This window comes from Pseudorca crassidens, chromosome 2 (genome assembly GCF_039906515.1).
Source record: "Pseudorca crassidens isolate mPseCra1 chromosome 2, mPseCra1.hap1, whole genome shotgun sequence".
Lineage (NCBI taxonomy): Eukaryota > Metazoa > Chordata > Mammalia > Artiodactyla > Delphinidae > Pseudorca > Pseudorca crassidens.
Window position 1 is genome coordinate 117,577,704 of NC_090297.1, and position 9,100 is coordinate 117,586,803.

Here is a 9,100-nt window from a genome sequence, read left to right on the forward strand (position 1 = left end):
TATTTTCTCAATCCGTACTTCCATTCTATTTCCGATATTCTGGATCATCTTTACTATCATTAGTCTGAATTATTTTGTGGTAGATTGCTATTTCCTCTTCATTTATTTGGTCTTGTAGATTTTTACCTTGCTCCTTCATCTGTGACATATTTTTTGGCCATCTCATTTTTTTTCTTTTTATGAGTGGGATTGTGTTCCTGTTTTACTGGTTTTTTGGCCTGAGGCTTCCAACACTGGAGTTTGTAGGCTATTGGGTAGAGCTGGGTCTTGGTGCTGAGATGAGGAACTCTGTGAGACCTCACTCCAATGAATATTCCCTGGGGTCTGAGGTTCTCTGCTAGTCCAGTGGTTCGGACTCAGAGCTCCCATTGCAGGAGCTTCCGCCCGACCCCAGGCTCGTGAATCAAGATCCTGCAAGCCGCGTGGGGCAGCAAAAAAGAAAAAAAAGACAACAATAACAAAGTAAAAACTAAAATTAGACTAGGAAGCTAACAGATATGTTAGAAAGAATGTAAAAATAAAAATATAGATGAATCAACAACCAGAAGGTACATCAGTAACGCAATAATAAAAAAGAGCAGGAGGGAAAAGGAAAAAAAAAAAGGGTGGGGAGGGGAAGGCCTTGGCTGTGGAGGGTGGGGCCTACAGCAAGGGCAAGGTTTGGATGGTGGGTGGGGCCAATGGTCAGGACCCACAGGGCTGGAAAAGGCCCTGGGGGATGTGGGGGATGGGGTTTAGGCTCAAGGAACATAAGGGGCCCAGGCGTGCCCCCCACCCCTGGTTTTAGAGAGCAGGGTACCTCACCAGGGAGCCCAGCAGGCTTCCTGGGCTTAAGTGGGTGGGGCAGATGCCCTCCTCTCCTGCTTCTCAGGTCTGGGGTCTGGGAGGGCCCCTCCTGCCTGCCTATCCTGATCTCCCTGGTCTCCCTCCTATGCCCCCAAGGACCTACATGGCCTAGAGGGGGCTTTGGAGGGCAGGGCATCCACGTGGGAGCTCAGCAGGCTTGCTGGGCCCCAGTGGGTGGGGCAATCGCCCTCCATTCATCTCCTGCTCCTTCCTGAGGGCCCCTCCCACCTGCCTCTTCCGATCCAGTAACCCCCTCCCCCCCCGGCCTCCCTATTGTGCCCCCAAGGACCCATGCATCCTGGAGGGGGCTTTGGAGGGCGGGGGATCAGCCTGGGACCTCAGCAGGCTCCCCAGGCCTGAGTGGGCAGGCCAGTCACCCTCCGCTCCTCTCCCGCTCCTCCTGGGTGTCCCCTCCTACCTACCACTCCTGATCTCCCCTGGCCTCCTTCCTATGCCCCCAGGACCCATGTGGCCTGGATGGGGCTTTGGAGACACGGCAACCGGCTTGGGGGCTCAGCAAGTTCCCCGGCCCGAGTGGGCCTGGAGATCGCCCTCCACTCCTCTCCTGCTCTTCCCAGAGAGTCCCTCCCACCTGCCTCTCTTGATCTCCCTGGCCTCAGGGGTGCTATCTTGTCTGGCCTCCACTTCTCCTCCCCCCTCGGTCCTCCTACATCCTACCAGTTCACTCTGGGGTTCCTCCCATCTCCTTGGGGGTCAGAGTCTCCCACCAGTGGCAGGCAGGTGCCCTAGTTGTGGGGAGATGCTAACTCTTATCTTCCCACACTGCCATCTTCTATTTGTAGAGATGACCATTCTGACTGGTGTGAGGTGGTACCTCATTGTAGTTTTGATTTGTATTTCTCTAGTAATTAGTGATGTTGAACATCTTTTCATGTGCCTATTGGCTATCTGTATGTCTTCTCTGGAGAAATGTCTGTTTAGGTCTTATGCCCATTTTTGGATTGGATTGGTTTTTTTTGTTATTGAGTTGTATGAGCTGTTTGTATATTTTGGAAATTAAGCCCTTGTCAGTTGCGTTTGTAAATATCTTCTCCCAGTCCATAGGTTGTCTTTTCTTTTCTTTTCTTTTTTTTTTTTTTTGCTGTACGCGGGCCTCTCACTGTTGTGGCCTCTCCCGTTGCGGAGCACAGGCTCTGGATGCGCAGCCTCAGCGGCCGTGGCTCATGGGCCCAGCCGCTCCACGGCATGTGGGATCTTCCCGGACCGGGGCATGAACCCGTGTCCCCTGCATCAGCAGGCGGACTCTCAACCACTGCGCCACCAGGGAAGCCCTGTCTTTTCATTTTGCATATGGTTTCCTTTGCTGTGCAAAAGCTCATTAGTTTGATTAAGTCCCATTTGTTTGTTTTTGCTTTTATTTCTATTGCCTTGGGAGACTGACCTAAGAAATCATTGATGTGATTTATGTCAGAGAATGTTTTGCCTATGTCCACTTCTAGGAGTTTTGTGGTGTCATGTCTTATATTTAAGTCAAGCCATTTTGAGTTTATTTTGTGTATGATATGAGGGTGTGTTCTAACTTCATTGATTTACATGTGGCTGTTCAGCTTTCCCAACACCACTTGCTGAAGAGACTGTCTTTTCTCCATTGTATATTCTTGCCTCCTTTGTTGAAGATTAATTGACTGTAGGCGTGTGGGTTTATTTACGGCTCTCTATTCTGTTCCATTGATCCATGTGTCTGTTTTTATGCCAGTACCACACTGTTTTGATTACTGTAGCTTTTTGGTATTGTCTGAAGTCCGGAGGGGTTATGCCTCCAGCTTTGTTCTTGTCCTCAGGACTGCTTTGGCAATTCTGTGTCTTTTATGGTTCCATCTAAATTTAAGATTATTTGTTCTAGTTAATTAACCAGAAAATGTCTGGTTAATTTGATAGGGATTGCATTAAATCTGTAGATTGCTTTGGGTAGTATGGCCATTTTAACAATGTTAATTCTTCCTATCCAAGAGAGTGGGCTATCCTTCCATTTCTTCGAATCATCTTCAGTTTCCTATATTAATATTTTATAGTTCTCAGCATATAGGTCTTTCACCTCCTTGGTCAGGTTTATTCCTAACTACTTTTTTGGGTGCAATTTTTTTTTTTTTTTTTTTGCGGTACACGGGCCTCCCAATGCTGTGGCCTCTCCTGTTGCGGAGCACAGGCTCCAGACGTGCAGGCTCAGCGTCCATGGCTCACAGGCCCAGCCGCTCCGCAGCATGTGGGATCTTCCTGGACCGGGGCACGAACCCGTGTCCCCTGCACCGGCAGGCGGACTCTCAACCACTGCGCCACCAGGGAAGCCCTGGGTGCAATTTTAAAAGGGATTTTCTTTTTTTTTTACTTTCTCTTTCTGATAATGTTATTGTAAAGAAATGCAACAGATTTCTGTATGCTAATCTTGTATCCTGCTACCTTGTTGAATATATTTATCAGTTCAAGTAGTTTTTGTGTGCAGTCTTCAGGGTTTTCTCTATATAGTATCATGTCATCTGCATATAATGACAGTTTTACCTCTTCTCTTCCAATTTGGATACCTTTTATTTCTTTTTCTTGTCTGATTGCTGTGACTAGGACCAATACTGTGTTAAATAGAGAGTGGGCATCCTTGTTTTGTTCCAGATTTTAGCGGGAAGGCTTTCATCTTTTCACCTTTTAGTATTATGTTGACAGTGGGTTTGTCATAAATAGCTTTTATTATGTTGAGGTACATTCCCTCTATACCCACTTTGGTAAGAGTTTTTATCATGAATTGATGTTGAATTTTTATCAAACGCCTTTATGCATCTATTGCAATGATCATGTGGTGTGTCTTTTCTTTTGTTGATGTGGTGTATCACATTGATTGATTTGCGTATGTTGAACCATACTTGTGACCCTGGGATGAAGCCAGCATGATCGTGGTGTATGATCTTTTTTATATGTTGTTGGATTCAGTTTGCTAATTTTGTGTTGAGGATTTTTCAGTCTATATTTATCAAAGATATTGGCCTGTAATTTTTTTTTTTGGTAGTGTCTTTGTCTGATTTTGATATCTGGATGATGGTGGCTTCGTAGAATGACTTTGAGAGTGTTTCTTCCTCTTCAATTTTTTGGAAGAGTTTGAGAAGGATCAGTATATTTTTGTATTTCTTCTTTGTATTTTTGGTAGAATTCCCCAGTGAATCCATCTGGACCTTGACTTTTGTTTGCAGGGAGTTTTTTTTTATTATTATTATTATAGATTCTATTTCACCTCTATTGATATGTCTGTTCAAATTATCTATTTCTTCTTGATTTGCTTTTGGTGGGCTGTATATTTCTAGAAACTTGTCCATTTCTTCTAGGTCATCCAGTTTGTTGGCATATAACCGTTCATAGTATTCTCTTATGATCTTTTGTATTTCTGCGGTGTTGGTTGTTATTTCTCCTCCTTCATTTCTTATTTGTTTATTTGAGTCCACTCTTCTTCTTGGTAAACCTGGCCAGAGGTTTGTCGATTTTGTTTACCTTTTCACAAAACCAGCTCTTGGGGTTTTTTTTGTTGTTGTTGTTTGTTTTTTAATCTCTACTTTATCAATATTTAATTCCCTCTGATGTTTATTTCCTTCCTTCTGCTGACTTTAGGTTTGTTTGTTCTTGTTTCTCTAATTCTTTTAGATGGTAGGTTAGGTTTTTTATTTGAGATTTTTCATGTTTTTTGAGGAAGGCCTGTATTGCTATGAACTTCCCTCTTAGGACTGCTTTTGCTACATCTCATAGATATTATATGGTTGTATTTTCATTGCCATTTTTCTCAAGGTATTTTTAAATTTCCTCTTTGATTTCATTGTTGACCCATTGGTTTTTTAGTAGCATGTTGTTTAGTCTTCATATAATTGTTTTTTTCTCATTTCTCTTTCCGTGGTTGATTTCTAATTTCACGCTGTTGTGGTCAGAAAAGATGCTTGAAATAATTTCTATTCTCTTAAATTTGTTGAGGCTTGTTTTGTGTCCTAGTATGTGATCAATCCTAGAGAATGTTCCATGTGCACTTGGAAAGAATGTGTATTGTTTTTTTTTTGTTTTTTGGATGTAATGTCCTGAAAATATCAATTAAGCCTAAGTGTTCTGTTGTATGATTTAGGATCTCTGTTGCCTTATTTTCTGTTTGGAAGATCTGTCCATTGATGTGAGTGGGGTGTTAAATTCTCCTTCTATTATTGTATTTCCATCAGTTTTTCCCTTTATGTCTGCTAGTATTTCCTTTATGTATTTTGGTGCTGCTATATTGGGTGATTATATGTTAATGAGTGTAATATCCTCTTGTATTGATTCTTTTATCATTATATAGGTCCTTCTTTATCTTTCTTTATGGCCTTTGCTTTAAAGTCTATTTTATCTGATATGAATATTACTACCCTCACTTTATTTCCATTTGAGTGAAATATCTTTTTCCATCCTCTTACTTTTAATCTATGTGTGTTATTTGCCCTGAAGTGGGTCTCTTGTAGGCAGCATGTTGTAGGCTCTTGTTTTTTATCCAATGTACCACTCTATGTGTTTTGATTGGAGCATTTAGTTCAGGTAATTGACATTTAAGGTAATTATTGATAGATATGTATTTATTGCCATTTTATACCTTGTTTTCCAGTTGATTTTGTATTTCTTCTTTGTTCCTTTTTCTTTTTGTTTTTCCTTTTGTGGTTTGATGGTTTTCTTTTGTATTATGCTTGTGTTCTTTGCTTTTTGGTTTTTGTGAATCTATTGTATATTTTTGATTCCTGGTTCCCCTGTTTTTTAAGTATGTTAACCCATTACTATATCTACTTGCTTTAGACTGGTAATCATATAGGTTCAAACACATTCTAAAAAAAGAAAAGAAAATCTACATTTTCTTACTCTCCTCCCTGCCATTTTATGATTTTGATGCCCTCCTTTACATCTTCATGCTTATCCTTTTGCTGTTCATTGTAGTTTTCATCACTTCCACAAAAATTTGAAAAAAAATTTTTTTTTGATAATCTATGTACAGACTTATTTAAGTGATTTACTCTATAGTCGTTTTCTTTTTCTTATAGATTCTTGCTTCTTTTCTATTTCAAAAAGACCTTTTAATATTTCTTTTAGGATAGGTTTAGTATTGCTGTATTTTTTCAGTTTTTGCTTGTCTGGGAAATTCTTCCTCTCTCCTATTCTAAATGATAATCTTGCTGGGTAGAGGATCCCAGGTTGCAGGTTTTTCCCTTCCAGGACTTTGAATATATCTTGCCACTCCCTTCTGGCCTGCAACATTTCTGTAGAGAAATCAGCTGATAGCCTTATGGCAGAGGGTCCCTTGTAATTAACTCTGTTTTTCTCTTGCTGACTTTTGAATCCTGCCTTTAACTTTTGCCATTTTAATTATAATGTCTTGGTGTAGGTCTGTTTGGGTTCATCTTGTTTGGTATCCTCTGTGCTTCCTGTCCCTGGATATCTGTTTCCTTCTTTAGGTTTGGGAAGTTTTCAGCCATAATTTCTTCGAGTACATTTTCAGTCCCATTTTCTCTTTCTTTGCCTTCTGGAACTCCTATTATGCACAGATTGGCACAATTTGTATTATCCCATAAGTCTCTTATGCTGCTTTTATTTGTTTTTTTTTTTTTCATTTGGCTTTCTGTCTGCTGTTTTGTTGGGTGATTTACATTATTCTATATTTCAGATCACTTATTCATTTTTCTGCGTTATTCATTCTGCTATTCATTGCCTTTAGCTCAGCTTTCATCTTGACAACAGAGTTTTCTAATTTTTCTTGGCTCCTCTTTATAGTTTCTAGTTCCTTTTTACAGTGATCCGTATTTCTATGAATAGGCTTTCTGTTTTAAAATAATTAATTAATTAATTAATTATATTTTTGACTGCCTTGGGTCTTCATTGCTGCGTGCAGGCTTTCTCTAGTTGCAGTGAGCGGGGGCTACTCTTCGTTGCAGTATGCGGGCTTCTCATTGCGGTGGCTTCTCTCGTTGCAGAGCATGGGCTCTAGGCACATGGGCTTCAGTAGTTGTGGCATGCAGACTCAGTAGTTGTGGCTCGCGGGCTCTAGAACACAGGCTCAGTAGTTGTGGCGCATGGGCTTATGTGCCCCACAGCATGTGGGATCTTCCTGGGCCAGGGCTCGAACCCATGTCCGCTGCATTGGTAGGTGGATTCTTAACCACTGAGCCACCAGGGAAGTCCTCAATAGACTTTCTTAATTCCTTCAGTATTTTAATTATCTCTTTTTTGAACTTGGTGTCTACCAGACTTAAGAGGTCTGTTTCATTGTTTGTTTCAGGGGAGTTCTCTTGACCATTTAACTTGGAGTGGTTCCTCTTCTTCTTCATTTTACTTATATTTCTCTGACTCTATATGAGTTTAGGAGAAACTGTTATCTACTGTGGTCTTGAAGGGCTGTTTTTATATAGGAGTGTACCTGTGTAACCTCCATGAGTCCAATATTTTTGGTGCAAGGGCTGTTTTTAGTATGGATGCCTGCCTCATTTTTCCTCAGTGTGTGCTGGCCGTTATCCCCTTGTTAGGGGATGTGATTGTTGTTGTGATGACCAGAGCCTGAACTGGTTGTTGAGTGGAGCCTCCTCTTTGCTCTGTGGTTGTCACAGACCTGTGGAGACAGGTCTGCTCTCCTGTTGTTGGAGTAGACTCCCCCACGTCTGTTTCTGAGCTGCGGTGTGAGGTAGGTGGGGCTGGAGTGTTCCTGCTGAGAGAGGAGCCACTGAGTATTCCTTCACAGGAGTTGTCCACCGGGAAGTGTGCTCTGTGGTGTCACCTGTCACCTGTTGTGTGGGCTCACAAAGTACACTGTTTTTGGCACTGCCATCGGCCCTGCCTCAACTGTGGGAATTCAGCTAATCGGACTAGTTTTCCCTCAGGCACTGTACACAAAGCCACAAATGCAGATCTGTTGGCACGGAACTGCTGAGGTCAGGCACAGGGACCACTGCAGTAACGCGTCTGGACCCGCAGTGGGAGCTACTGAGTCTGCCCAGACACCAGCCCTGCCTCTGCATGTGCGTACCCACAGAGCCCACAGCCACCATTGCTGGACCCGTGCAGCTGCAGGAGCACCAGTAATCCACTTGGATGTCCCGCGGGCAATGAGTTTACAAAAACACTGCCAGCACATAAATCTATGGATTGCACAGCCGCTGAGACAGGGCTAGGATTTCAGCTCCGCTTCTGCATGGGGACAGCCGCCAGTGCTTGCATGGTCCCAGAACTCTTAGAGGTGGAACTGCACCAGCTGTGAGCAGGCCGAGAATGAGGCTGCTGTGGTGGGCCCAGCCCCTCCCTTTGAGCACGCAAATTAACAATGGGGCTTCAGTGGCGGACCTGGGCTCCTTCCTGCACACACCCTGGGTGTGGCCCAGACCACACTCCAGCTCCTTCAGACTGTCTCCATGCAGCCTAACCCAGCCCTCTCCCTGGGTCTGCCTGCTGAAGCCAGAGTTTCAGCATCCAGCCCCCATGTGCACCAGCAGACACGTCTTGGGCCTGGGGAGTGTAGAGAGGTGGCACAGACCCTCTGTGCTGGTCTCTCTCTGTTCTGCCTGCTGCAAGCTGGCTGCTGTACTCTCCTCTGAGCCTCTGAAGCTTCCTTTCTGTCCTGGCTGACGTCCCCACTGGTGAAGGGGCTTCTCCGGGTGAGGGAACATTTCCTCTTTCACAGTTTCCTCCTCCGGTCCCGATTCCTTTTTTTTTCTTTCATCCTACACAGTTACTTGGTGATCTTTCTTGCAATTTTGTTTTATGAGATCTGCCAGCGTTCAGCAAGTATTCTGTGAGCATTGTTCCACATGTATTTTTGATGTGTTTGTGGGAGGAGGTGAGCTCCATGTCCTTTTAGTCTGCCATCTTGATCCGGCCCCCTCTAGGAATTTGCCACATTTGTTTTATCTCTTGCTCTTCCCCCTTTATATACATAAGTGAATGGTAATTTCTCTTTTTCTGAACCATTTGAAAGTTGAAGATATCATGACACTTGACCCCTAAGTACTTCAGCATGACTCTCCTAAGAATAAAAATATTGGGGACTTCCCTGGCAGTCCAGTGGTTAAGACTCCACACTTCCAATGCAGGGGGCGTGGGTTCAATCCCTGGTCGGGGAACTAAGATCCCACGTGCCACGTGGTGCGGCCAAAATAGATAAATAAATAAATAAAAACATTGTCCTCTATAACCATGAAACCTTTATCACACCCTTGGAATTTAGCATTGATACAGAAATATTCAATATACAGTCCATATTCAGTTTGTC